Raw genomic sequence first — 27,250 nt, forward strand, 5'->3', positions numbered from 1 at the left:
GGGTGAATAATAGCCGTGAATTTTGGGATGTAGCCAAAGTGACACCAATAAAGAGAGCAAAGAGAAAGGAAGCAGCGTCAGATAATGAAAAGACACAGAGGGAAACAGAGAGAGCATGTTTGAGAGATCATTTAATTGAGTGAGATGGAAATAGCCTAGTTGTGGGAGAGAGGAAACAAGTGTGAGCTGGGATGAGGAGATAGCGACAGATCGAGGGGAGGCGGGGGAAAAAAAGTGTGTCAGTGAGTGCAAGGCAGGTTATTCTTGCTGCTGTAATCAGTACTGTTATATAAGCTTGTAGCACTGGGCAGAACAGCCTGAAGCACTGGATCTGCAGGACAGACTGGGTTTACTGCACGCACACGGTGCGCACAGTTCGCCTTCAAACACTTTACAGTAGGAACAGAAAGTGCCTGCGGCCACATATGCTGCATATGAACCTCAACATCGTTCGCAGGTTGCTCTGAGAGCATTTGAAAATACACGTTTTCTCTCTGCCTCAGACCAAAATTTCAGCTTTTTCTTTTTTCTATCTCCAAAGTGGATGAATATCAAACACCGGCTGGTTTCGTGTTTCAAGTTTTTGTCGATTCAGCATCTCAAAACCTGTCCTTCCTGACTCATGCAGGTTAGGGGTCAGAAGTTTCGCACTTTTCAGGCACGGACGCCTCGTCAGTTTGATGAATTGATGTCGTTCTGTCCACAAACTTACTCTGCCACATGCGATATGTAATTACAGGAATGCATTCACACACTTTAGTTTAGTAACAGTAATCATGGAACTGCAGGTTTTAAAAAACAGCTCAACTGTCAGAGTCCTGTTTCTGTTTACTATAAATCACCAAAATCAGACCTATGACCCACTTTGATCTTTAGTCACCTGGACCAATTCCCCTGTCAGAGTGAAGATGTGCAACTATACCTTTACAGTGCAAATTTCAGTCTTTGCCAGATGTTGGCTATGCTATGGCTACTCTATTCACTCGGCAAGGTTTTATAACCTCAAGACCAAGAAATCAACAAGTGAGGATGTATCCGCACACGCAGTTAACTAACAGTCCCGCTCTCCCTGTTGTAATCCTTCATTTGGGGGCCTCTCCTTCCTCCCCGTCTTCCATCCTTCGCCCCCTCTGGCACTTCCTCCGTTCTATGACATCTCTCTTTCGCTCCCTCGTTTTCCATCTTTGGATAAACTATAGACGGATGAGGGGAAGGAAGCGCAGATAAAGGCATAAAACTATATTAATGAAATGAAAGAAGCACAGAGAGGGAGGAGACGGGCAAGAAGATGGAGGAGAGAAGAAGCAGGGAGGGAGACGGAGAGGTTGTGATGGAACAGATTTTCCTGATGCTGGTGAATAATTTACTTTATTCTCTCTCTCTCTCCCTTTTTTTTTTAAAGATATAATCAACTGGGGATGGGGGGGTGGGGTCTGATTAATTGCCAATTAATGTTTAACGAGGCACAGCTGTGTTCATTTAATACTAGTTTAGGCTTTGCCTCTCCCTGCACCCCCTCCCTCTTTGTTTCCCTGAAATGTGTTGCACTCTTCTTCTGCTGTTGATTCTTTGCCACAACAAGTTCAACTGGAAGGATTACCAGTGCGTTTAGCAGTCACTAAGAAAAGCAACTGATTTACCCTGTGAGTAGATGCAAAGGCACCACAATAAGCGTCAACGCACACACACACACACACACACACACACACACACACACAGAGCTAAAACGACCCTTCTCTGCGAAGACGCATGTACGTCTCTTTTTGTACGACTACAATACTGCTCTTTAAGAAAGACCTGCTTCCTTGCCAAGAGTTAGATCAGAAGAAGAGTGCAACTGACAAGTTGTGGTTTTCCAAAGGGTTATGTGCCACACTTTTCCTTTCCCTGTAACAGTAGCTTCCTGAAAACTAAACTGGATGACATCCAAAAGCACAGCGATGACAAGGCTTCAGGATGTCTGTTTACAGGCTTTGTGCTAAGCTAAGCAGCTGCTGCCTGCGGCCATTTACCCGACACACATGAGAGAGACATTAATCTTCAAATCCAGCTCTCGGCAAGGCCGTCGGTAAGTGCTTTTAAAGGCCATTTTTGGCACTTCTTTCAAAAAAGTTATGGAAAAGCTTGGGAGTAGTGAAAAATCCTCCAAGGAAACCTAACCCCAATCGGCTGCCGAAAGACACTTCCCAGCTTTTTAGTGGATGCTCAACTTCGACAGCAATTTCCAAAAAACTGATGGAAAACATCCTATTGAGAGTTCACTTCGTTTGAATGTTTAAAAGTTTGCAAACCTTAAATTGACAGTTAGATATAAACATAGTTGGAGACGGAGTACAGTTTTGCACCTGACAGCACAAAGACTCGTAGGATTGTTAATGTTTAAACTGTTAACTGATGACTGAAGTGATTAAAGACCACTAGTGTTCCCCTTAAATGTGTGTTAATATTGAATAAAGCAGCATTCCTGAAGTTGCTTGGCGTATAAATTGCTGGACTCCCAACCTCTGCTGTCAAAACTAAGTCATGTTTGAGTTCTTATATAGTGGTTTTCTACACTAATCACCCAATATCTTTCTATCCAACACTCACGCTGATGAGTGCATCGAGTTCAGCATCTTGTCCGAGAACACTTTGAGATGAAGCAGTCAGGGATCGACCCGCTAACCACGCGGTGAGTAGATGCTACCCTCCGAGCCACAGCCGCGCCACAGTTATGTTACAGTACTAATATTATTAATGTCCATCAACTCAGAGAGGAAGTATGCCGTGATACGCGAAGAACTCAACACATCCTGCTGTTGAACTCACTGACACTTGTGACTTTTGGATTCTTCACCATACCCTCATAACTCTGCATGTAAGAATGTACAGGGCTCATCTCGCCTCATCTCTTTCTTTCCTCTGTTCGTCTGATGCATCACACGCCTGGAGCCTCTAGCTTCTTCCCTGTGTGTCTATCTAGGAGAAACATCATCACTAGGCACTGCTCAGATTTGTAACATTTTTGTATACAGTGAACTCACTGTATTGCAGAACCCATCTGACCTGAATGCATGTAAATATTATGGCTGTGGACAACGTAGAGCCAGTAAACTACACGGGATGCAAAGTACTGCATCTGTCAGCATAGTTAAAAGTGTTGTGTTCAGTCATGTGTGTGTGTGTGTGTGTAGCGTACATATGTGTCTTTCTAGCCCTTTTTTCCTGTTTTGGCTCTCATTACAATCTGATACCTCTATCCATCTGTTCACAAAGGAGAGTGAGACGGAAGAAGGGAGGAGAGGTGGAAGAGTTGGCCATCACTCTTCATCCATGCCCCTCCTCTTCCTGCTTTATCTGCTTTCTGTCTTTGTCTTATAGCTCCCTACCCGCCTCCTCTCTTCTCCTCAACCTTCCCATCCCTCTCTCTAGTCCCTCCTCTCCTGCCTGTCTTTCTTCTTCTCCCCCTTTTATCTTTGGTTAGAGCCAGTATGGAGCTCAGCTTCATCTGAAAACCCAGCAGGTGTGTGGTGTGTCTAATTGTTCGTAAGTGTGTGTGAGTGTGCAAAATGTGCTTTAAAGTCTTGCGCGTGAGAGCTTTTTTTTCCCTCGCAAGTCACACTGTGCCTGTGTCTGTAGCTACTGTGTGTAGTGTGCCTGTGTGAGATATCTCGTTTCCTCAGGGGAGGCCAGGCCCATTTCCACTGTCTGCTGCAGCCAACCAACCCAGCAGTGCATCGATAATCTATTAGAGTAAAAATACACACACGCACACACACGGATAAGCTTGTTCATCTTACCTGCCACTGTTGAGAACACTCTGGATGTGTATGGACTAAGTGGGTGGCCAAATGCCTGTACCTGAAAAGCAAGCATACCACAGAGATTACAAATAATTCACACATTTCCACAGCAGCACTGGCCAATAGAAATCAGACATAGTAGAGCTGAGTAAAAAGCCACTTCACACAGACCAACACTTCCACTGCATGTTACACCCATTTGACATAAAGTAAGTAGATACTGAACTTTGCACTTATCTTAATATTTTGCATCAAATATTTGCACCCAATTCCTGCTTTGAGCAGATTATTCAGGAGAAGTATCGCTCTATCCCCTTGAACTTTTATCTCTGTGATACATCCTGGTTCTCCTCCACTGTGTCAGAAGAGCACACTTTTACACTTCTGGGAAGCGGCCAAATTGTCAAGGAAGTTGGAAACTGGGGCAGGTGGTGGACAAAAAAATAAAAATACTATTTTCATGAAGCGTGCTGGCACGTGTTGCAGTCAAGGTTGTTTGTGTTGAATGCTCTCTCCCAGAAACCTCAGCATCTTAGAGTAAAGTTACATTCCTGTCCCCCAAAATCCATGCACCTGATCACAGCCTCGGCTTTGAAAGTGTAAACTCTTAAACTGAAAATGGCGGGTTGACTCATCATCAGATAATCCTCCAAAGGAAAGTCGGATCAGTTTGAATTAATGAAGAAGACTTTGATTGGGAGATTGGCCAATCACAGACGCTGTTTCCTTGACTTTTTTTCTGTCATATTCCTGAAATAATCCTGGCAGAGACTTCTATAGTTTTATAGCATTTTTAACTAAAAAAATATTGAACTCCAAGCTGATTAATTTATTTGCCTATAGGGCTGCCACAAACGATTATTTTGATAGTCGACTAGTCACCGATTATTTTTGCGATTAGTCGACTAATCAGATCATCATCCATTGGACGTAAAACTACAGCTTATTGCACCAGCGGCATCTGCTCTTATATAACTATCATTAGCTTACAGCTTTAAGTGTTTAAGGTAAGTGCTAACTAAAAATAAAGACAAGATGATAGTTTGTTAAATTTTTATGAAATTTGCAGATTGTTTCGGTGAAGTTTAATAAACTCCTTGCTATCTAAACTATAACAGGACACTGGAGTATATTCTCGAGCATCTCACACTTCTGATAATCAGCTGTCTGCTTGACATTTATTCAGCTGTGTAAAAACTATAACTTTAATCTCAGACAAACTGATTTACTCAGGAACAAATAAAATACTAAAAAAAAAAAGCCAAACAATAACATTTTAAGTTATCTAAGTGACTCATATATATTTAACCTGAGTAGCGAAAGACAGCGGTGGGTTTGAAAACGATTTGTGGGGAGTCCGGTGTTCTCACGGTGCTAGTGAGCCTAGCCCCCGGCTCGCTAACGAGCTAGTGGGTAACAGACGTCTCCGAAAACGTCGGAGCGCTTTTGAAAATATGTGGTGTCCTTGTAAACTGAGCAGATATTTGAGGTTTACACAGCTACATTCTCGCCTGAAAATATGTTAAACGTTTATTTTGTGACCCAGAAAGAAGAATAAGAGTAACATTAAAACTAACTAGCTGCCGCCATTGTTGGAAACTGCGCTGGGCCGCGCTATGAATTCTGGGACACAGCTGCTTCTTCTTCTTCTTCTTCGGGGTTTAACGGTAGCTGACATCCTTGTACATGCAATGCTGCCATCTTCTGTTTCAGTCCGTTATTACACTCTTAAATCCTGCCACTTATTCCTGCGTCTTTTGTGATCTTACAAAGTTTCAAACGACGCGTCGACTATTAAATCAGTCGTCGACGATTTTGATAGTCGACGTAATCGTGACTAGTCGACAAATCGTGGCAGCCCTATTTGCCTATTATAATGCCATTGAACACAATGCAACAAATGTAACACTCAAACATACTTCAGTAGTGCGAGAAAACGAAAAACACGTTTTATTAGCCATGCCTCTCAAATCTAATGCAACTGACTAACCTTTATGAAGCGTTTCAAATCTAATTTTCAGTTGATTTTGTCAAAAAGGTCATCAAATCTTGTTTACCGTTAAAGTAACTAGTGTCGGTGTACAGAACTGCATCAGCAGGAGGTTTCTTCCTATTAAATGGGAGTTTTTCCTTCCCACTGTCGCCAACTGCCTCCTCACATGGGGTCTTGGGATGGGACTGTTGTGGGTTCTTTTCTATATAATTTTAGGTCTTTACTTTACAAAGTGCCTGACGTGACTTTTATTGAGATTTGATGCTATATAAATAAAACTGAAATGAATTGAAATGAGTGGATAATATTTTACCACTGTACCTAAAGTTGATGCTGAATGTATATTAACGAAAACACATACACACAATCATATGTCTCAACTAAAACTACAGCAGAAAATATGTACTGACATTTAGATATTTAAAAAAAGGATCTGATGTAATTCTCCATGTAAATATGAAAATACACACACACACAAACACACGCACACACACACACAGTACTAGTCTATTGACCAGCCGTGCAGAGTGGCAGCAATTACACTTGCCAGACATACACCCACGGTTATTATATCCTCAGATATCCAAACTGCATGCACAGGCAGAGGCTCGGAGAAATAGTGATGGACAAATAACACAGGGCCAGACAAAACACATAAACAAGACACCAGCATGATGTAAGAACGTGCAATATCAGACATCACATAATTAAAGCTAAAGCCTGTTTATCGACCAGCTAAGTAGGACAGGAGGAGCTAAGCCCCAAAGATGTAGCCTGTTTACAATAACAGCCATACACAGATAATGTAACACAACACTATTCTGCTGCCAGCCTATATTTACCGTAGCCTGAGGCTGTAGCCACATAAGGAACACAAGGACGATTTTTCTCTGCCAAATTCTGGAGGTCAAATAAAGTAATAGGAAGCATTAGTTATTTCACTGCACCACAGAGAGCTTTGAACAGATACAGCCTGAGTTTCACTTTCCACAGTTTCCAAACCCCAAAGATCTGCACTGAAATAAAGGGTGAAGGCAACAAATTTGCCATGGTAGGACTAGCATGTCAAAAACTAACTCATTATACAATTTCCAGTTTATTAAAACACTTCTCAGTTAATTCAATTGGTCCTGTAGAGCTCTACAGCGACATGCAATGAAAAAAAAACTGTATGTGCGATAAATTATTTTGCATAAATAGCACTCGCGTGATGGCTTTGAAAACAGTGTTATTTTGCGAAGCCATGGTACGTCAAAACCAAATTGTTATCATATCAGTGCAATTAGCCTTAAATTCAATAACAATTCCCACAATTCCTTTGTGTTTGCTGCCAGTCCACTGGTGGCTCAGAGAAAAATGGAGCAACAGAAGAAAACGAGCCCACACAGAATATCAGATTATTTATATTGTGCAACTATTTAATACTAATAATGTGTCAGACTAGGTAACCTGGAGACTTAAATAAGTTGGAAGAAAGTCGTTTTTTAAAGAAACAATGAAACTAGTAAGAATGTCCCACAGTTTTATTACCTCTATCATTATTGTTTAAAAAAATCCAGCAGCAACAAACAATGATTTTAACTCTCCTTAAATTAATCTGCCTACTGTCTGCATTAGGAAACTCTTAAAACCCCACAAACGCTGACTTTAACACAGCCAAAGCTCTAAATGCATTTAATTTTCAAAATAAAAATCAGTCAAGCCTTTACCAATTTCCATCTCAAAAGCACAAAACCCGAGCAATGATTTCAGGTAAACCCTAAATAATTCCATCATCTACCATTTTCTTCCTTTGGATAATCCCTGGATTCCTGCCTTTTGGAATTCCTCCACAGATTATCCCTTGCCTTTAACTACTCCAGGGGCAAGGAGCACGGGTGGAGGGGGTGGTAGTGGAGTGCAGGCTGAGAATGGCGAAGGAGGGGGTTGGGGGTGTGGGACAGCGAGTGTTGTTTTAAGAAGTTGGAAGTCTGTGAATCTTGCTGTGCTTGTAATTCCCCCTACGGACATGTTTTATACACGTCAAGGAATTCACTCCATTCCTCTGTTGTAAGCCTGCTCCTGATTCCCTAGTCTCACTTCTTTCCTTCTGCTTTCTTTCTTTTTCTTCTTTAGGGAACAGAGATACGTAGGTAAATGCACACAGCCAGGCTAGCTCCCGACATTTCCCATGATCTGCCTGACAACAGCCTGAGGGCCTGCACATGGGCACACTTACATGCCCACAATAATAGAGAATTGAGATGGCAGGAAAAAAAAGAAAGCGATAAAGGGCCCTGCGACGAATCCTTGAGGCACTCCAACCTTGTGACGCAGCAGCCGCCCCCCTTGGCTGCTAAGCCAAACTAACCAGTGGTTAGAAGCTGTTCTGCTCCGGTTTGCTTGCTGCTTTTGTTTGGCAGAAAACAATGACAATCCCCCTCTCTCTAATTTACAAGGGAGTTGGCTCATTCCTCTGGGTGGAATGTACAGTGGGAGCAGCCTGCATTTCATGCTAGGGTGGAGAGATCAGTGATTGGGGAGGTGATCATCCGGCCAGAGTGGGGCTGCTTTAAGGGAAGGGTGAGTGAGTTTAGTGGCTATTTTTAGACGATTTGTCATTTCAATCCGTGGCATGTTTCTGCGCTGTGGTCAAGGAAGGAAACACCGGTGGGGATACGTGGCCTTGCGCCGTACACGCAAATCTGTGCAACAAAGTAGAAACCTGCAAGGAACCAGTTCAGCAACCAGACAAGTTAAATAGGGAAAAAACAAGAGAATGTGAGAAACAAATGCTGAAATCCATATCCACAAAGAGAACAGCGAATAGAATCCTCACCAAACACACCTTAGACTGCGAGGACAAATCATCAAAGCTTACTGAAATCCACACAAAAACAAATGCAAACAGCCACGCAGTCACTCCATCGCCAAACCACCACCCACTCAGTTTCAGTGTCACCTCACTTAACCTGCAGTGCACTATAAGAGCTAGTAAAGATGCTGAGAGGCAGAACGGCGAGGAAGATGCACAAATGGAATAAAGGCGATCTAAGATCAGCATGTCTCACTGAGTCTGTGCAAAGCCTGAAATGAAAGGGGATGAAAGAGAGCGAAGGAAAGACAGACTTCATAGAGCATATGGGGACCTAGATTCCTTCGCCTTCCCTCATCCTTCCTGTTTCCCCTCATCTCACACACCTGGGACCATTACTCCTAGAGGAACCAACACCCAACCTAACTCTCCTTTTTTTAATTAGTTTTCTATCTTTCTTCATCCATATGCTATCATCTGTCTGTCCAATCTGCTGTCTCTTTAGACTGCCGTCAGACTGAAATAATCTTTCTCTTACACACCTGCTTCTACACCTTTCCTGCCCAATTAATGATTTGAAATTATCGCATTAACATAACGTAGTAACAGAGTATTTAAATGGTGGATAAATCTACATGTATAGCTCTCTTTGCCACATTGACTCTCTAGCTACAGTATGTTTGCATGTAGGGATTAGGCCACAGGGATGCAGTTTTAGAAAGTATGAACTATTCTCACATATTATTGCTTAACTAATTTAGGTAATTAAGTAATGGCTCAGCCACATTACAGTAAAATTACAACAGCAACGTCTTGACCACAAAGAAAAATGTGGTTGTGCGGTGGCTGCATTGACATTTTGTTGATTTTTTGCTGTTAGAGATCGACTGCAACAAGTTGTAGCAATAACTAGAAGCAGAAAAACCTCAACCTCTGGGTGACCACTTTCAATCTTTGTGCAACATGACTGTTCACCATGTGGGAGGCAACCTGCCTCGAAACACTCAGAGCCTAACTCAACCTGACTGTAATCACTCAGATAGATAGACAGGCGAAGGTTTGCAAATAACTCTGCAATACTGGACTTGAATCAATTGGTTGTATTGTGATTATTTTCCAATGTATAACAAGAGTTTAACCTTGGCAAGGTTTCCTAGTGTCTAGGGCTGTGCGATATGACCACAATCTCATATCCCGATATAAGACATCTATCCTCCTGATAACGATATAAATCACAAAAAATTTACATTTTCTGTAAATTCTGTGAATCTCGGGCAGCTCGACTTGCGTGAAGTGTTTCCAGCTGCGCGTCACGTAGCTGGAGTCGAGTGTTTTAACCGATGCATGAAACTATACATTTTTAGACATAAGTTGTAACGGCCGCCGTTTTCTTTGTGAGTATTTCTTACACGGCGTGCTGCGGGGAAAAGCCTGTTCTAACGTTTGAGTCTAAGGTTTACTTTTTAGCACCTGACGGCTCTTCTTTGCTTCTCATCCGTAAATACTCTGCATACTCTTTCATGTGATTCAGTTTGTTTTGAAAAGTTTCAACAGGATCTTGAGCTTTATTCTGAAAGGCTTATGTGGAAAATAAACAAGCGGACACGCGATGGTTTTACCGTCGTTGTTGCTAACGACAACGCATAAAAACAGGCGCTTGTCCGTCCGTAGTGTGGTTATATTAAATATAAGAGAAATAGAGAACGTTAAGAAATTAATATAGCCACTACAGTGATCATCAGAACGGTGAAAAAATATTGACGTAAACAGTTTACTTTGCGACACCACGAAACAAACGATAGCGTAAAATGAAACGATAGACGTTTTTATATCGTTATATCGAACAGCCCTACTAGTGTCTATGTGAATTTGGACCTAAATTGCCATCTTGCAGGAACTACACCACTTTTTATGAAAGGATTTCCAAATTTGTGGTTTAAAGTTTTAATGTTCTGGCTTCTTTCTTAATGTGAGTAGCTAATGTGAATTTCTGTATAACTAGATGGCAACACATTTATTATTTTGCCATTTTATCACAGTTAATTGCCATATTATCACAAACACATTGCGTGTAATTGCCAACTTGGCCACCATTCAATCCCAATTAGATAGCATACTGATACTGAGTGTCTCCATGTTACGACTTTCTTGATGCACCAAAGTCCATTTGAAGATGCTAACTGAAAGTGAGCGGACAAAGACCTGATCCCTGTCTTCGAAGGAACCATTTCAAAGACAACGAGACAGGTTATTGCACATGGTCAAACGTGGTTAATTTTAGTCGTGCCGTGGCTTCAAAGCACTGTTTTCCTTAGTTTTACTGTAGTTAAAGTCTTCAAACTCTTAACACTAGATCTCAGTAAATTGCAGATTGCAGTCAACTGAATTCTGTTTTCTTATTCCTCCCAAGTAGAGCGCATAATCCTAGCTACGGTGGCCACTGTAGGACAAGCAACTCTGGGTGCCATTCATTTGTACTGAGTGCAGGCTGTCAGTCCACTATTTACCTCAGCTTTCAATGTGTCCACGTCTGTTTACTCCGGAGAACGCTCTAAAACTTCGTGAAAGGACTCCAATGTCATTCGATGAGTCAGTGAAGCTCACTTCTCTCTGGTTACACAGTGATACTGAGGTGTTTTGTTGAGGATATCCTGAACTTTTCGGTTGGTAACAGCTGCTATCTTTGCTGCTCTTAGCTGCTCTTAGCCAGAGTTGATGAAATTTTCTTTGAAGTGGATCTAACATTGCTGGACACGAAACTCTAATGATATGAGAATATCATCAAACTGTTTATCAGAGGGAAAGTTTGATTTTTAAGTAAACATATTGTTAGTATATAGCCATTGTCCACTCTCAGGTGATGGGAGGGTCACAGTATATTGTGTCTTATTGTCTAATTTTATGTAAATATGTAACTGTGACAATATCAGGAATAATTAAGCATTTTTATGCATATTTTCATTTGTAAGAGCCCTGACTTTAGTTCATGCGATAAGGCTCGAACATCCCTTCTGGGATGTTAAAACACAGGTATGATCCGGTATATCTTGATTCTGAAGGTGCAGATACAAATTAAAATTTGCCTTCATACTACAGACACACCTACAAATTCTCTTATCTGCCGCCTTTGGTCTATCTCTCTGTATCTCTGTTTCTGTTTAGCTGTAACGTCCTCCATGTACAAAGAAATTAAATAATTGCAAGTTACTTTTTTGGCACAATTTACACAATGTCAAAGGCTTTTTCTTCTATATCCATTGATTGTGACAATAATCAATTTCAACTTGAACCAGGTAGGTTTGTTGAATAAAAGAATTAGACTGGCAAAGTGACATTTAAGGAATTACTATGAGGTGCTTTTTTTTTCTCGAACATGACGTGAACACCGAAAACAACACATATAGAGTGAAGTGCACATTTGAAAGTGCGCTTCGCTTTGATGTGTGCAGCCCTGACCTCAAAAGGGACAACTCATATGCGTGTGAAGAGTATCTGGCAGGGACGGAGACAGGGTAGGAAGGAATTTATAACTCACTGCGATTACACCAGTAAGCCCACATCAAAGATATCCACTTTCTTTGAACTATATATGCACACTTTAAAATGAAAAAACAAACAAACAAAAAAGTACCTTCATGAATAGCATACGCAAGTTCCCCCCGAGTGGCAAAGGAAACATACACTTAAAGCAGAGATGTGTAAATAAAAATGTAGATAACCATTAAAAAAAATTTTTAACCCTTTTTGTAACTTCCAAGTAAGCCAGGAGAAAAGTCAGTGTAAAGCTTTTCTGGTATATTGTGTGTGGAAATGTAACTAAGGTTGTATGTGTCACAGTTAGGACTCAAAGCCATTCTGAAAAGATGTTATAAATACAGACAAGTGTAACCTTCCACCCTCATGATTTATGATGTCCAATAACGCCTCAGCTTACTTGGTTTCATGATGGCCATTACTATGAGTTATAGTGGTGTTAATGAGAGCTAAAGCAGTGTCTACATGGATTGTACATGACTGAAAATGAATAGGTAGAAAACCACAAAAACCCAAAACATAATTAAGTCAAGAACCACATTTTCAACAGAAATTACAAATACTAAGGTGCCTCCAGTTGAATAAGTTATGCCGAAGGTAAAGATAACAAGTTTACGAGCACCAAGTAGATGTGAAAAGGAACTGCTCTTCAGATTAAATGGGCAACTTCATTTACTGTACGTAAAAGAGTTAAATGCAACAACACGATCCCAAAAAGAAACACACAGACAGAACAGAGGTGGAGCGATGCCAAAGGGATTTCCGTGGTTGGTGCATGACTGATGAGCAAATTTTGCAAGGGTGTCAAAGAGCACACAGAAAAAAAACACAAAAAAACAAAACAAAACGTGGATAATTGCATCCTGAAACTTGAGCCTATCTAAACACTCTGGCTTCCTGTAGTCAATTATCCCTGTTGGCATCCACTTTACAGTAGGTATGGCTAGTTCAGAAAGGAAGTCTATCATTCCCCAGAAAAACCAACTGAACCAATGTCATACACAAGTTAGTCACAGGGCCAAACCCCTGAAGGGGAAGTCAATAACACTTACACTCAGTAACACGGTTACTTAGGCTCATTTTTTTTTAGCAAAACCCCCCAAAAATAAACACCAACCAGACTCTCGTAAGATGTGGCCACAAATGAAAGCTACAGTAGGAAGAATAAACATGGTTTACCTTGTGTAACATGTGTGCACAGATTATTCATTGAATTATAAACACGAGTTCAGCTGAAACCCTGCAAGTGTGCTTGATTCTTAACTGTTTCAGGGGAATAGTGACAGCCAAATATGCCATTAAGATTTAATTGCTGAGCGTACAAAAGGTATGTTTTGGTGAGTGCATGTGCGAAGCTGTTTTGCGAATGAATAGTTTTTGTTTGAGCTACTAATTAGAAGATGGAATGCAGGGAAATGGAGTGGGTGGAGATGACCAAATGACGCAACAGCAGTAAATCGAGCCGAAAAGAAAAATCCCACGACTGTGTTCAATATGGTGCAGCATGTGCTGTTTAGCGGTGCTACATTTGTGGGAGAGAATATTTTTGTCGGTCCCTTACTGCTTAAACACATTTCTTCCATTGTGTATTCGTAACCTCGCCCTCCCTCTGCCTGGTTGCTAGGACACCTGCTATGAGCACGTGTAGTAGCCTGACAGTCAGGCCTAACTTTTGACCCCAAACTAAACCTTGTGACCTCAGCAGTGGTCTGAGTTCATACCGACCACCCCTACCGCTCTGTATGTGTGTGTTTTCTTGTGTCTGTGCATGACAGTCTGAGCACATCAAACTCACTAGTTACCCTGGTGTTTGAAAATTGTGTTAACCCTTAATTATGACCCAAAATGTCATTCTAAATCTAGTTAAAGGGAACTCAACCGGACAAAAACATCAGACTTTGTCAATAACACGCATAACCCATAACACATGGCCAACAACAGGGCCAAAGCGTCTTTGTGGGACACATTACTTATAGTGAAAGAGTGTCTGAAAAGCCCACTGTCCCTTGAGATTCGGTTCCCAGATGCAATGACACTACCACCATATTTTACCATGATGAGGTTCTATTTTCCTTTTCCCCAAATATGAGACCAAAACATGTGTTTTGGTTTTATCTTGTGCAGATGATCATTAGCTACAGACAGTAGCTAATAGAGCCTTTCACTCTCAGACTGCAGGCTTACTTGTGAGGGTACTTAACCCTTTAAGACCTACCATAACACCAAGTCCGCCAGAGCTTATCTTTATATTTTACATGCTGTAGTGCCATTTTTGGGAGTATTTCAAGTTGCTATACATCAATACAACCATTATAGCCCAAATTTTAACAATATGTACGCATTAAGTGGATAGTAATTACATAAATTGCAAAAAAGTGCAATAAACTTCAAAAAAAATATTTTTTGTTTCTAGTTAGAGAAATTTAAGAGGGATATCCCTCAAATACAATACCAAAAAGTTGCACAAAATAGTTTCCCACCACAGGAAATTTATTTTGAGTGTCTTCATAGTTTTATTTTTGAAATACACCAATTTTTATATACTGCAGGAAAAACAAAAATAAATACTATAATGCAAATTTGCAAAAAAACCCCAGCATATACATCAAAATAAACTATTTCCAGCAGCTCAATTGGAGTTCTAAGCATCCCAGAAACGACACAGAAAGCCATAAAGTCAAACATAACTTTTAAAAACACCAGTATAGGTTTATAAGGCCCTGAAGGTAAAAAACTAACTTTCTGAAAATGACGCCACTTCCGGTTTTGGGCAGGTAAGGCGAACATGCGATAGTTTGCGCTGATGTCTATTCCAACGTAGTGTTACAAACAGCTGATCGGATCGGCAAAGTGTGTTTCTGGAATATTATGTTTTTGTTGCTGCAAGTGGTTTTTATGCAATTTTTGCAAAGCTTTATGTGGAAGGAAACCGTGACCTAGGACAAGCTGATAGCATGAGATGTAAGTACAACTCCTCCGGTTTCATATGCAAAAAATAATAATTTTTGTTTAAAACTGCTTTTACCAGAGCTTCCTTCCTGTTAACAGGGAGTTTTTCCTTCCCACTCTTGCCAAGTGCTAGTTTATAGTGGCTTGTCTGATTCTTGGGATTTTCTGTGTATTATTGTAGGACCTTTACCTTACAATATAGAGCCTTGATTTGACTAAATGTGAAATACATAAATGTGAATTGAAAGTTGAACTGAACTTACACTGCTTCCACACAAAACATTGTTATACAGTGTTTTCTTGAGGGTCCACTTACAAACATTAAACATTAGTAAGCCAAGCGAGGTCTTTATTCTTTAGAAGATATCCCAGCTAATGGGTGTTTAGTGATCTTTTTTTTTTTATCTGCAGCACACAAGCTTACAGGTAATATCTGCAGTGTTTCTAATACAAGCTATGACTTTCCTGAATGCTAAATTCCAAAGTAAAATCTATACCAGAAGCCTTGGATGCAATTTGGAAACCTGACCAAGCAGGCTATAAAACAAAGAGGCCACCAGGAGAGGGTGAGAACTTGGGCAGTTTGCCAAGCAAACTCACACATCCAAGAAATGGCCATGAATGCAGAGGCACAGAGAAGGTAGGACACTGGGTCAGAGTGTTGCAGAGGACCAACATTATTCCACTGTGCAAACATGGGCTTGCAAACATAGTGTCAGGGAGCTTTGTGCACGTCTGTGTTTGTGTGTGTGTGTGTGTGTGTGTGTGTGTGGTGTGTCATTTTGTCTTGCCAGCAGCAGACACAGGCTCACTGGGAAGGCGTCACGCCTTTATTTATTCATCAACCTTCTGGGAACTGGCAATGAGAGACAAGGTCAATACATCATTGTATACATGGGTACGCACAAACACACAAGCATGTACACCCCATTCGGTTCACCTATAGGGCCCATATACAGTAAATACTTTGCTAGCATACCCCTGCCAACACATATGCTGTAATGACTCGTTAAAACGCTATCACAGAAGACACACACACACAGCATTCAGAGACTGTTGGCTCACTGGGCCATGAATCTGAGCCCAGAAAGCACACAGACCCTATTAAACTTTGCCGGATCTCCAATACACACCCTATTAATTCTTCAGATAAGCTGAGTCAGCATGCCAAAACAACAAAAAAGAGTGGAAATTAAGACAAAGCAAAGAGCACCGTAACCAGGAGACGTGGGCTACACGCACAAAAGTTTACTCCTGATCTTCTACAGCGTGATGACATATGGCACGCTCACAAGAACACAAACGTGTACACTGAAACACCCAAGAACAAAGGACATAGAAGGACTTTTGCAGACACACATGATACAAAAAGGCACACACCACTTTAAGTATCAAAAGCATGCGCATGTGATGCATTGCATCTGGTTCCTCTTACACCAAGAAACAAATAAGCATCATATGTGAATGTGGCGTTGTGTGTGCGTCAAATAAATGGTCACTGCTCTGTTAGCCAGAGAACGAGGAGGAGGGCTCACAATGAGTCCAGACAGGAGAGAGAGAGAGGGGCCAGCTGCTGTCAGATACACAAACACAAGCCACATGCAGCTGTTCATTGTCTGCCCAAGAGGCACATGACACATGCACACAAACACGCAAACACACACACATACAGTCTATGCAAACAGACACCATAGCAACAGAGGTAAAGTAAATCTGTGAGTTTTTTCAACAGCACGTGCATCTCAGTGGAAATCCTCAACTTCAGTGTGCACGAGCAAGCTAGCTGCACAAGTACTCGTGAGTCATCTAACGGGCTACGGCTGGACTGTGGGGTAAAAATAGCCCAGTGTGTCAAACATGGAAACAGAGTGATGATGAAACAACTGGCTGTACCAGCTGCGCGCGCGCACACACACACACACACACACACACACACACACACACACACACACACACACACACTGATTTGAATGCATGCAGCTTCGTAAAGTCTTTGTCCCATTTCATTGAACAGCACAACATGCTGCCCCTTGCCTATGATGTGTCTTAGTTTGTACGTTAGGGATGTCGGTTAGTTTAACCTGACATTCTCATTCTTTATCTGCAGGACACTCCAATGTTACTTTCACCAGATCAGAGAGAGAGAGAAGGTGGAGGGGGGATACTGAGAGGAGGAGAAGAGTACAAAGATGAAGGCAGGAAGGTTGACCTAACTGTTTGATGTTAAAGTTTAGAGCAAACCAAGGAGAAACTTCAAACAATTCTTGGAACTAAAAAGATTACCTCCCCTGTATACACACACACACACACACACACACACACACACACACACACACACACACACACACACACACACACACACACACACACACACACAAACAGTTAATATCAATGCACAATGGGTCAGCATGCCGTTGAGTTAGGGTCTCTGCTGTGGATTAATAGAGGGCTAAGAATACTATACGTATATGTCAGTTTAAATAGCAGTAATTACAATATGTGGACATGATGTTTAAAGTATTAGAAATCAAGCAAATTCAGTAGTTAGTTTATTGATTATTATAGTAAGTTTTCATATGTAGTGATGCAGACATTTTTTCCAGGGATATATGATCTGTTAGAAGGTTTTTCCATTGCACAATGTTTATACTATTTTTTTATTTCCTGTTTGACCTTCCCGTTTCCTGTATGACCTTCTTGGCAATAGTTAGGGCTGCAAGGAGAATACCGTCATTGGGACCTGAATAGATGACAAGTCACCTAGGATGCACAGCTTTGAAGACAGTGGGAGCAAGTAAGACAGCTGTTTAGTGTGTTTGTTTTATTGGAGATGTTATCTGAGGTGCTGTAAGTTTTAAGAGATGTTCTATTGCACAGGTGTCTCGAGGGCCGGTGTCCTATGGGTTTTAGATGTGTCCTTGATCAAACACAGGTGGTTTAAATGGCTAAATTACCTCCACAACATGTCTCCAGAAGCCTGGTAATGAACTAATCATCTGATTCAGATGTGTTGACCCAGGGTGATATCTAAAACCTGCAGGACACCGGTCCTCGAGGCCTGGAGTTCAACACCTCTGTTCTATTGGAATTGAATAATTACATTTAATAGGAGTAATGTAAAGTTTAGAAAGTATAATTGATTTTATTTATATTTATTTATAAATATTGAAAACTGACAAAGGAGATATCATGAAATAAATGACTGGGAAGAGTAATTCCTTTTTCTTTCCAGATAGCTGAACTGAACAAGCTATAATTGAATATAAAGTCGGGGTTATTCCAGATTGGTGTTTTTTAACAGACTGGGTGAGTAGGGCTGCTCAATTAATCGAATTTTAATCACGATTACGATCTGGGCTTTCAACGATCATTAAAAATGACTGAGCCGATTATTAGCCCCTCCCTCATTTATCCGCGACACCTTAAAGGCCGGTCCGTGAAAATATTGTCGGGCATAAACCGTCCGTGGCTCAAAAAAGGTTGGAGACCGCTGATTAAGAGGACCCGAGGGAAGCTCGGAAAGCTAAGCAGAAGTTATTTGGAGAGGAGAGTGACTGCCGTTGGTTGAAAAGAGTTTAAAAAAAAAAACTTCAGTGGTGTTGCACACTATTTTATATTATTTTTTTAAAGTCATTGTTAACCCTTTAAAGCCGGTCAGAGCTGCATGCTCCGTTTTGCGTAACTATTGTTAAATCCCTGTAGAACCTGAACCGTGTAAGCTAGCGCAATAATTTGTTTTGCATATGAAACCGGAGGAGTTGTACTTACATCTGATGCCATCAGCTTGTCCTCGGTCACGGTTTCATTCCACATATAGCTTTGCAAAAATTGCATAAAAAGCGCTTGCAGGAACAAAAACATAATATTCCAGAAACACGCTTTGCCGATCCGATCAGCTGTTCATAACACTTCCCACAGTGAAATGATGCACATGCTGTTTTCTTTGCAAATTTGCATCATAGGATTGTTTTTTGTTTTTCCTGCAGTATATAAAAATTGCTGTATCTCCAAAATAAAACTATGAAGACACTCAAAATAAATTTCCTGTGGTGGGAAACTATTTTTTGCAACTTTATTGTATTTAAAGTTTTGAGGGATAAACCTCTTAAATTTCTCCAAGTAGAAATATATGTAAACAAAACAAAAGCGATTTTCAATTTTTTTTGTAGTTTATTGCACTTTTTTGCAATTTATGTAATTACTATGGACTTAATGCATACATATTATTAAAATATGGGCTATAACAGTTGTATTGATGTATAGCAACTTGAAATGCTCCCACAAATGGCACTACAGCATGTAAAAAATAATAATATAAGCTCTGGTGGACTTGGTTCTATAGTAGGTCTTAAAGGGTTAAATAAATATCGTCAAATAATCGAGATCTCAATTTCAGTGAAAATAATCGTGATTATCATTTTTGCCATAATCGAGCAGCCCTACTGGGTGATAACTGGTAGGTCTAGCAAATGCAAATCTTTGCCAAGTTCTTGTTTGGTACCTGACCAGGCAGTTTCATGTTGGGAGTGTCATGGTCTGCGGCTCGGCGTCCGGGGTGCTGTTGGGATGCCCACGCCCACGGGCGTGGCTGCTAACCCCACACCTGCATCCCATCCCAGGCGATCACCAGGTGGACTATTTAATCCTGCCCTACCTGCTGCTCCACGCCAGTCCGTAGTCGCCTCTCAGCGGTAACGTACACCTGCGGGAAAAAACCCCTTATGACAAATTGTCCATTGGAACGGACTCTGTTTTACCCTGTGTACTCAGATCACAACTCGGCGTTTTTGCGAGCCACCTGCCTGTCCACCTGTCCGCCTGAGATTCGGAAGCACTATCAGCCTCGCCGTCTCGACCCTTTTGGAGCCCCCCCCCCCCTCTGGTTCACTCAGCCCGGCTACCTCCGTAAGACGTATACTCCACCTTCCCTCGTATGCTGCCTTTTTTCCGCACCCCAGTAATCTGTTTCTCTTTTTGTTTTGCAGCTTCTCACAGCCCCGCTCTCGGCGTTCCCTGCGTAGTTCACCTCCCCAGTCCCTCAGTTTCTTCTGGTTCCATACGTTGTTTTTTCGGCTACCCTCACGGGACACCTTTAGTTATAATAAATTTGCTTTCTTTATTCCCTCCTACCCTGGTGTGTGTGTTCTGCTTCTGGGTCCAGCTTGCGCACGGAACTTCGGTTCATGACAGGGAGAACTTAAGCCATTCAATAAAGTATTTAAACTGATTAGCTAAATGATATAACTCAAAGTTAGGAGATTCTAATCCCCCTTGGGATTTGGATTTTTGTAATGTTATAAGCTTTATATGAGGGTTTTTATTTTTCCAATAGAATTCTGATACAGTGGAGTTACCATTAAACCATATTTGGGGAAATTGGAAATAATGGAAAACAAGTAATTCATTTTTGGTAGAACTAACATTTTGATCATTGCTATACTTTCTATAAGTAATATAGGGACTTTAGACCATCTATTTAAATCATCTTGAACCTTTAAGAGTGGTGGAGCGAAATTAAGGCTAAATAACTCTGAGAACTTGGGAGTGAAGATAATAAGGCGATACCAGGGCTGCCACTTATCTATACAGAGCCGTGAGATTGTAGACTTTAAACAATTCACATAGTAGTTGGAAACTTTGAAAAAGAATTAATGACTGTAAATAATTCTGGAAGGGAAGATTGTGGGTCTTGCAATAACAACAATACATCATCTGCATAAAGAACAGTTTTATGTTCTGTAGTAGTTTTCTTAATGCCTCTGATCTTTTCCTTCTGTCTAATTGCAGCTGCTAGTGGTTCAATGAACAGTGCACAGACATGGAGACAGAGGACATCCTCGTCTCGTACCAATGTGGGGAGTGAAGCTTGACGTACTCAACCCATTGGCCGTAATATGCTACACCTACTATGGCTGTGGGTGTAGCTTAGAATGCCTTAATCTAGTTGATAAATGATTTTCCGAACCTGAGATTAGGATATGTTGCAAAAGAAATTTCCAGTTAACTCAGTCAAATACTTATTCTGCATCTAATCATATAATTAAGGTGTTAAATTTGTTGATTGATAGCTGCATTAAATTGAAAGAGTTGGGACGACCATATCTAGCCTGGGCGCTAAAGCTTTGCTTTTAATTTTATTGTCCGTATTTACGAGAGAAAGCAACGATAATAAGCTAGAAGGGTAGACTCTTGACTGGACTGGTTTCATGAGTAGGATGATCATTGCTGTGTTCAGACTTGGTGGGATTATAGAGGTTGTTTTAATATCCAAGATAATTCTTACGAAAAGTGGAGAAAGAAATGATCAGAAATGTTTGTAGCACTCAGCAGGGACGCCATGAGGTTCAGGGGCTTTGTTGTTGGGCTTGTGCCTCATCAGGAGATAATGGTTTCTCTAAGATGTCGACTTGATCTTGTGTTAAATGTGGACGGATTATGATGTTGAGGAGTTCATGAATATCGTCATTATTTGGCTTGAGGTCTGAAGAGTGCAGTTTTTTATGAAAGTCCATGAGTTTATATCTGCCGAACCGTGGAACTGTTTTCCTGCTGAGTCCTTGTTGTTTTTTCTTTATTCTGTTTGATTAGGTTTGAGAAGTATTTGCTCGACTTATTATTGTACTGGAATTTATTACTTTTGAGTCGCTCAATGAGGAATTTTGTCTTTCCATTAATTAGGTCATTATCTTTCATTTTATATTTTCTTATTTCACAAAGTACTTTCTCAGATTGAAAAGTGAGCAATGAATTTTCTAATTCTTTAATTTTGGTTTCTAATTTGTCTTCCTGTTCAATATCTTTTTTATTTTAATGGGAGCAATATGAAATGATTATACCCCTTAAAACTGCTTTACTGGTTTCCCAAAGAAGCACTGGAGAAGTGTTCGGAGAATCATTTATTTCCAAAAAGGATTTCTAAGAAATCAATTCATTCTTAGTCATTAGCAAAGACTTCTAGAAACGCTATCTGGAGGTACACTGCGGTAGGTAGTTTTTCTTAAGAGGAACAAAAGCAGGGCATGATTGTTGATTGTCTTTGAGAGAATTTGTGTTTGAGATGAGAATAAGTTCAGGCCGAAGAGCCACAAAAGTTCACGGGAGGAATGTGGGCTTATCAACAGCAGCTTGGGCTTCATACTTTTATTCTTTGGTTTCAGTTCATGGACTAGATTTTTTTTTCATTACTTTAATATAGGCTGCTTCTGCTCAGAAGCTACACTAACGGAAGCTAGTACCTGTTGCACATAGCCACATTGAAAGCTGTCCATATAAAAAGTGATCATTGCTCAAATGGATCCATTTGGCCGTCCAAAGTGCAGACTGTACAACCAAAGTCTGAAATTTGCCATCACCAGGCAGATGAGTGCAAAGTTCATGGTTACAAAATTTGCATGGACAGGTGTGATGTAAATGTTGACATTTGCCAAATTCTAAGGGCACGCTGTCATATTTTCCAGCATCACTGTGTGAACATATTAACCCATGCAGCCAGTCATGCAGGGTTTTTTTAATGTATTTTTTATTAGCTGTTATTTAACCAGACATCAAACTCTCATGAATCTCTTTTTGCCAGACTGTCCTGTGCAAACACAGGCAGTGTTAACTTAGCAGCTCTTTGTGAAAAACTGCACAATACAGGAAGAATGTGAGTCCACACATGAGAGTCAAAAAGGCTTGAGCTGAGGTTCCACTATTGTTATAGGCTAACAGCAACAACCACTGAGCCAACATGCTTTATAGGGTTAAAAAGAACATAACTACAATCTATAACAAGTAAAAAGTTTGACACCTCCATGTGTGTGGGTGCTCTTCCTTCTTGTGTGAGGTTGTGGTTCAGACTCATTATGAGATGGCAGAGGATTAAGTTAGTAAGTTATTAGACTGGAAAACACAGGAAGACAGAATAATAAATATAAAAGAAGTAAAAGAGGTTCTCTGTTCTGGGACAAGGGAGACAGACGAAGTCAGAGCAGCAGTAACAGAACACACATCAAACCTGAATGATGAAATGACTTTAATGAAGTAAGAGTGAAAGAAAAACCAATAAATCACTAATCTTTTTAAAGTAACAGAGTCAACCAGAGCTGTTGGTGGCAGCACCGTGGGTGGTTGAGGAGGGTGGAGTGGGCACACACACACACACACACACACACACACACTCTCTCTAAGAATGATGCATGCTAGCTGGTTAGCTAGCACTAGCCTTTATTGGATAAAGCAGCTGGTTTGATGTGGAGGCCACACAAGGCGACAGGATGATAGGGAAACTAACACGCACACCACAGAGAGGGAGAGAGGGAGGAGGTGTATGTGTGGGTGTGGAAATGGGATCTGTGGAGTTCTGCTATATGGCTGTTTATGTGGGAGACGTGTGTGAGAGGGCTTCAGGAAGACTGTGTGTAAAAAATTGTTGTGTGGGGATAGTGTGAGAGTTTACCTGGAGGTGTTGATACCTGTGCACCTGTGTGTGTTTAGTCTTGCCCGCCGGTTCAAACATATGTGCAGGTGTAACAACAATGACTTGAGATATGCAAGTATGTGTGAAATGATCTGTGTGAAACCCTGAGCAAGAAGTGATTAGGAAGAGTGCAGAGAGATTGACATAAACAACGGAGAGGAAAAACACGGCATAGAACAAAAGGAACAGAAAAAAATGTGTATTCAGGTAAAAAAAAAAGGGGCTGATATGGCAAAAAAGGGAGAGACAAAACAGGAAAGAAAAGAAGAGAAAAAAAGGAGAGACAAAATGACCTCTAATGATTGAGAAGAAAAAGAAAGAGTCTGGCAAGAGAAAGGGGAATGATGGAGAGATAAACGGAGAGCGTGGAGTGCCTGGCCATGTCCCAGCTTTGTCTTTGGTCTCAGGGGAGGGAGGCTGGCAGGCTAGTGGCTCTGGCCCGGGGCCAGGCCACACACTGTGCCACGCTGCCCAGGAAAAGCCCCAGCCAGAGAGGGAAGGGGTGTGAGGGGTGGTGATGGAGAGATCCCAAGTCCAGTCCTCCTCAAGGCTCTTCAACGTTGCCCCGGGGGGCCTTTTGTGCCCCAAGCCCAACCACTTGACACATCTGGTCCCCTCTGCCTGCCTGAGGACTCATTCACCCTGACACTGTGCTGTGGCTGTAAAGCTACAAGCCCATCTGTGGTAGAACTGGAGACTGGAACTGACAAGACAAATACCAGAGTAAATATAACAGACTATATTACATCCACAGCTTTGAATTATGAGGACGACTGGTTACCAAGTTAGGCACTGTTCAGTGAAGTCAAAAGAGCACCACCTATGTGGATTTGTTAGCAATGTACTGTACAGCATTCTTGAGGTGCCTCTCTGTCTTTACTGTATCTTTACTTGCTTCCAAGGGGTCACACTTGTATTTTTTTAAAGAGGACTTGAGCAATAGTTCTGCAGGCTTTGGCTGCAGAACTGAAGATAAGTGATGAATCCAAATTGGACGTTTGATGGTTTATGTAATTATAAATATGTTCAGATGAGGTCAGGAGAGAAGTACAACAGTAAATGTCTACAGCCATGTAAAAAAAGCAGTGGAGGCTCTGCCGAGGTTCGGGGGTGCGTTTCAGTGAGTGGCGTTGGCGATCTTGTCAAAATTGATGGAATTATGAACATAGAAATGTACCATCACAACATCCCGACAGAGAACACAACACAATCCAGCCAACATCCAAAGAAAAGCTTTGAATGTGCTTCAAGAAGCCTGGAGAATACTCCTGAAGACTACATGAAGAAGTTACAAATCTTTCCACAGACAGATCAGACTCTCATGGAAGAATAAAGGTGGTCATACTAAATATCGACCTTCAGGCTAGTTAGAATTACACAAACTCTATTTTGTCTTACATATTGTATCTATTTCCTATTTTCTTAGTAAAAAACAAAAAAATTACAGGTTGGCTCAAGACTCTTGCTCGGTGCTGTAATCAAAACAATGTTTAATAGTGACTCCAAGCAAAAGTCGTCACTGCAACATGCAGTTATGGATTATGAACCATCAAAAATCGAAATATTTCATTGGTCCTGATAGCATACTAAAATGTAATATTTGAAGTCCCACTCATCACACAAGGAGAATTATTCAGGACCAGCATGCTTTCATCCCACGGTCTCAAATGTTGCCTTTTTGCACCAAAAAGCAGGCTTCACAGAGATGTGCACCAGGAATGTTCTGGCCTCGGTCATGTGACCCGCCAGCAGCAGTCTGTTTTCTATTTCAATTCTGAAAATGCTCTGGATTGACAGCTCTCAAAGTCCTTGGCTCATTTTATTTTTCTTCTTCGCACTCACAATGCTTTCAGATGAAAATGCTTCAGGTTTTGGAACACTGCTGCACTCGTCAAGGTCACTTCTCTTCCGCCACCAAATCAAAATCGAGATGGGGTAGGACTGTATTGGCAGAAGAACTGATCCTGGCTGTCAATAACCAACCAGTTACTTCTGATCTAGCACTTGTAACCTAGCAACAATAGAGAAGTGCTCTAAAAAATGTCTGCGGATACGGCACAAAGGCCGTCACGAGTGTCTTCGATGAACATGATCCGTGTCCCTTTTAGAAGTCTTGTGATCTTAGGTACTAAAGCTACCTGGGTACTAGTCAGGTCCAAAAACAGACAACTTGCATTAACATTTTTGACCATCCTCCCAATTCCTTGGGTCTAACCAATGCGGGAGTTGTTTTCTTAAAACAATGCTTTTTTTTTACCAACAATGTAAAACTGTTAAGTTAGTTAGCTCATACTATTAACCCTCAGTTAATGTTAACCATGACGTAGGGCGATGCATATAAATACAACTCAAACACATGGAAAAAGCAACTGGAAGACATGTTGATATCAGTTGCTCAGCTGATATCATTAGTGCAAACTTAATGCTCTCTCAAACACAACACAAATTACTTTAAAAAGTAGAATGGCACGTAGCTCAATACAACAGGACGTGATACGACAAAGCCGATAAACTTAAGCCTACGTTTAAATAAGCCTACGGTCTATATTATTATGTCCTGGAATTTATAACTGCCAAGAAATGACGCAGAGCTGTCACGGAAAAACTATTCAGTGTGTTGACATTGCATAGCATGTCCACCACATGGCACTCTGCAACTTCCTTGTTGACACATCACAAACAAAACCAGCTGATCCAAGCAGCGTTATGCAGAGTGCAAGCAAGGACACGAATACACATAATGAATATTTGGGAAGGCCATTTATGTATTTATTTATTGGCATATCAGATATCAGTATTGGTCTGAAAACATCTGATAATGATCTTTAATGAGAGCACATGGTTATGCAGTGTGTGTTTTTATACAGTAGCTGATGACTTCTAAAGAAATCATTTCTGTGATCATGTGTGTGCAGTAACTGGATACCTTACAGCTCTAAACACTTCCTGTGCGTAGAAAAATAGGCCAGTGTGTTAAATAGAAGAACTAGTCAAACCAACTGAAAGGCCAGGCTTTGGGGACTTTGAGGAAACTGGGCCAAGTTTTCCAAACTTGACACCAACACTACACATAAATGAAAAAGCTAAAAAGCAAAAGTCTCTGAATCAAAGCCAGCAAACTGTCTGACTGAGATCAGCTCAGCAGCTGCAGCAGAGGCTGAGAGAGCTCAGACTTCAGTAGAAAGCAACTTGAAAGCAACTGAAGCACTGAGCCCAGAGCCACTTATTAATGAACGCTGTTTCACCATCGCTTGCTTTGACTGATTAAAACCCAATAAAACCTCCCTTCGGTCTCTCGTTTTAGATTACAGCTGAGCACCTCTTTCTATTTTATTTCTATATAATTTCTTTTAAACAGTTTTTTCTTCCTTTTTCTCCTCTGAATCTCTCAACCTGACATGTTTTAATGAATTAAAGCAGCGTGAATGCATGCAAGCAACTCACAAGAGAAACAACAGTTTCACTTAATTAAGCGACAGAGAAGAGTTTTAATAATCATGGCAAACAACAAAGCCATGATTTGAAACATGCCTGTTCTCCTCCTTTATGCTTTGTTTCCACCATGGCTCTGAATCTGTGCATTTCTTTTTCTTCTCCACTGCGTTCTGTTATCCTCCAGCTCATCGCTCTTTGTTGATTACATGTACTGTACGTATGTGTGTCAGAGCATGTAACTGCTCAAGGGCACGAAGCTGACTAGACTCCATTTTCCAGCTGCCTGGACAAGCCAATCAGGGGAA

The 27,250-nt window shown here is 41.0% G+C and overlaps 1 protein-coding gene and 1 long non-coding RNA gene across 3 annotated transcripts in view; one reads left to right on the plus strand and one right to left on the minus strand.

Annotated features, from left to right (window-relative positions):
* kdm6ba (lysine (K)-specific demethylase 6B, a) overlaps positions 1 to 27,250 on the minus strand; it is a 106,916-nt gene that overhangs the window by 54,938 nt on the left and 24,728 nt on the right. For both annotated transcript variants that reach the window (XM_085400387.1, XM_085400386.1), the window contains one exon: positions 3,780 to 3,840. The gene's annotated coding sequence lies outside the window, so the exon portion shown is untranslated. The remainder of the gene's footprint in view (positions 1 to 3,779; positions 3,841 to 27,250) is intronic.
* On the plus strand, positions 17,739 to 20,057 carry LOC146675299 (uncharacterized). Its single transcript, XR_014910261.1, has 3 exons — positions 17,739 to 17,846; positions 19,562 to 19,743; positions 19,823 to 20,057. It is a non-coding gene; the product is annotated as an uncharacterized LOC146675299 (long non-coding RNA).

This window comes from Rhamphochromis longiceps, linkage group LG3 (assembly GCF_057381845.1).
Source record: "Rhamphochromis longiceps isolate RC_006_pf linkage group LG3, R_longiceps_female_GT1.1, whole genome shotgun sequence".
Taxonomy (NCBI): domain Eukaryota; kingdom Metazoa; phylum Chordata; class Actinopteri; order Cichliformes; family Cichlidae; genus Rhamphochromis; species Rhamphochromis longiceps.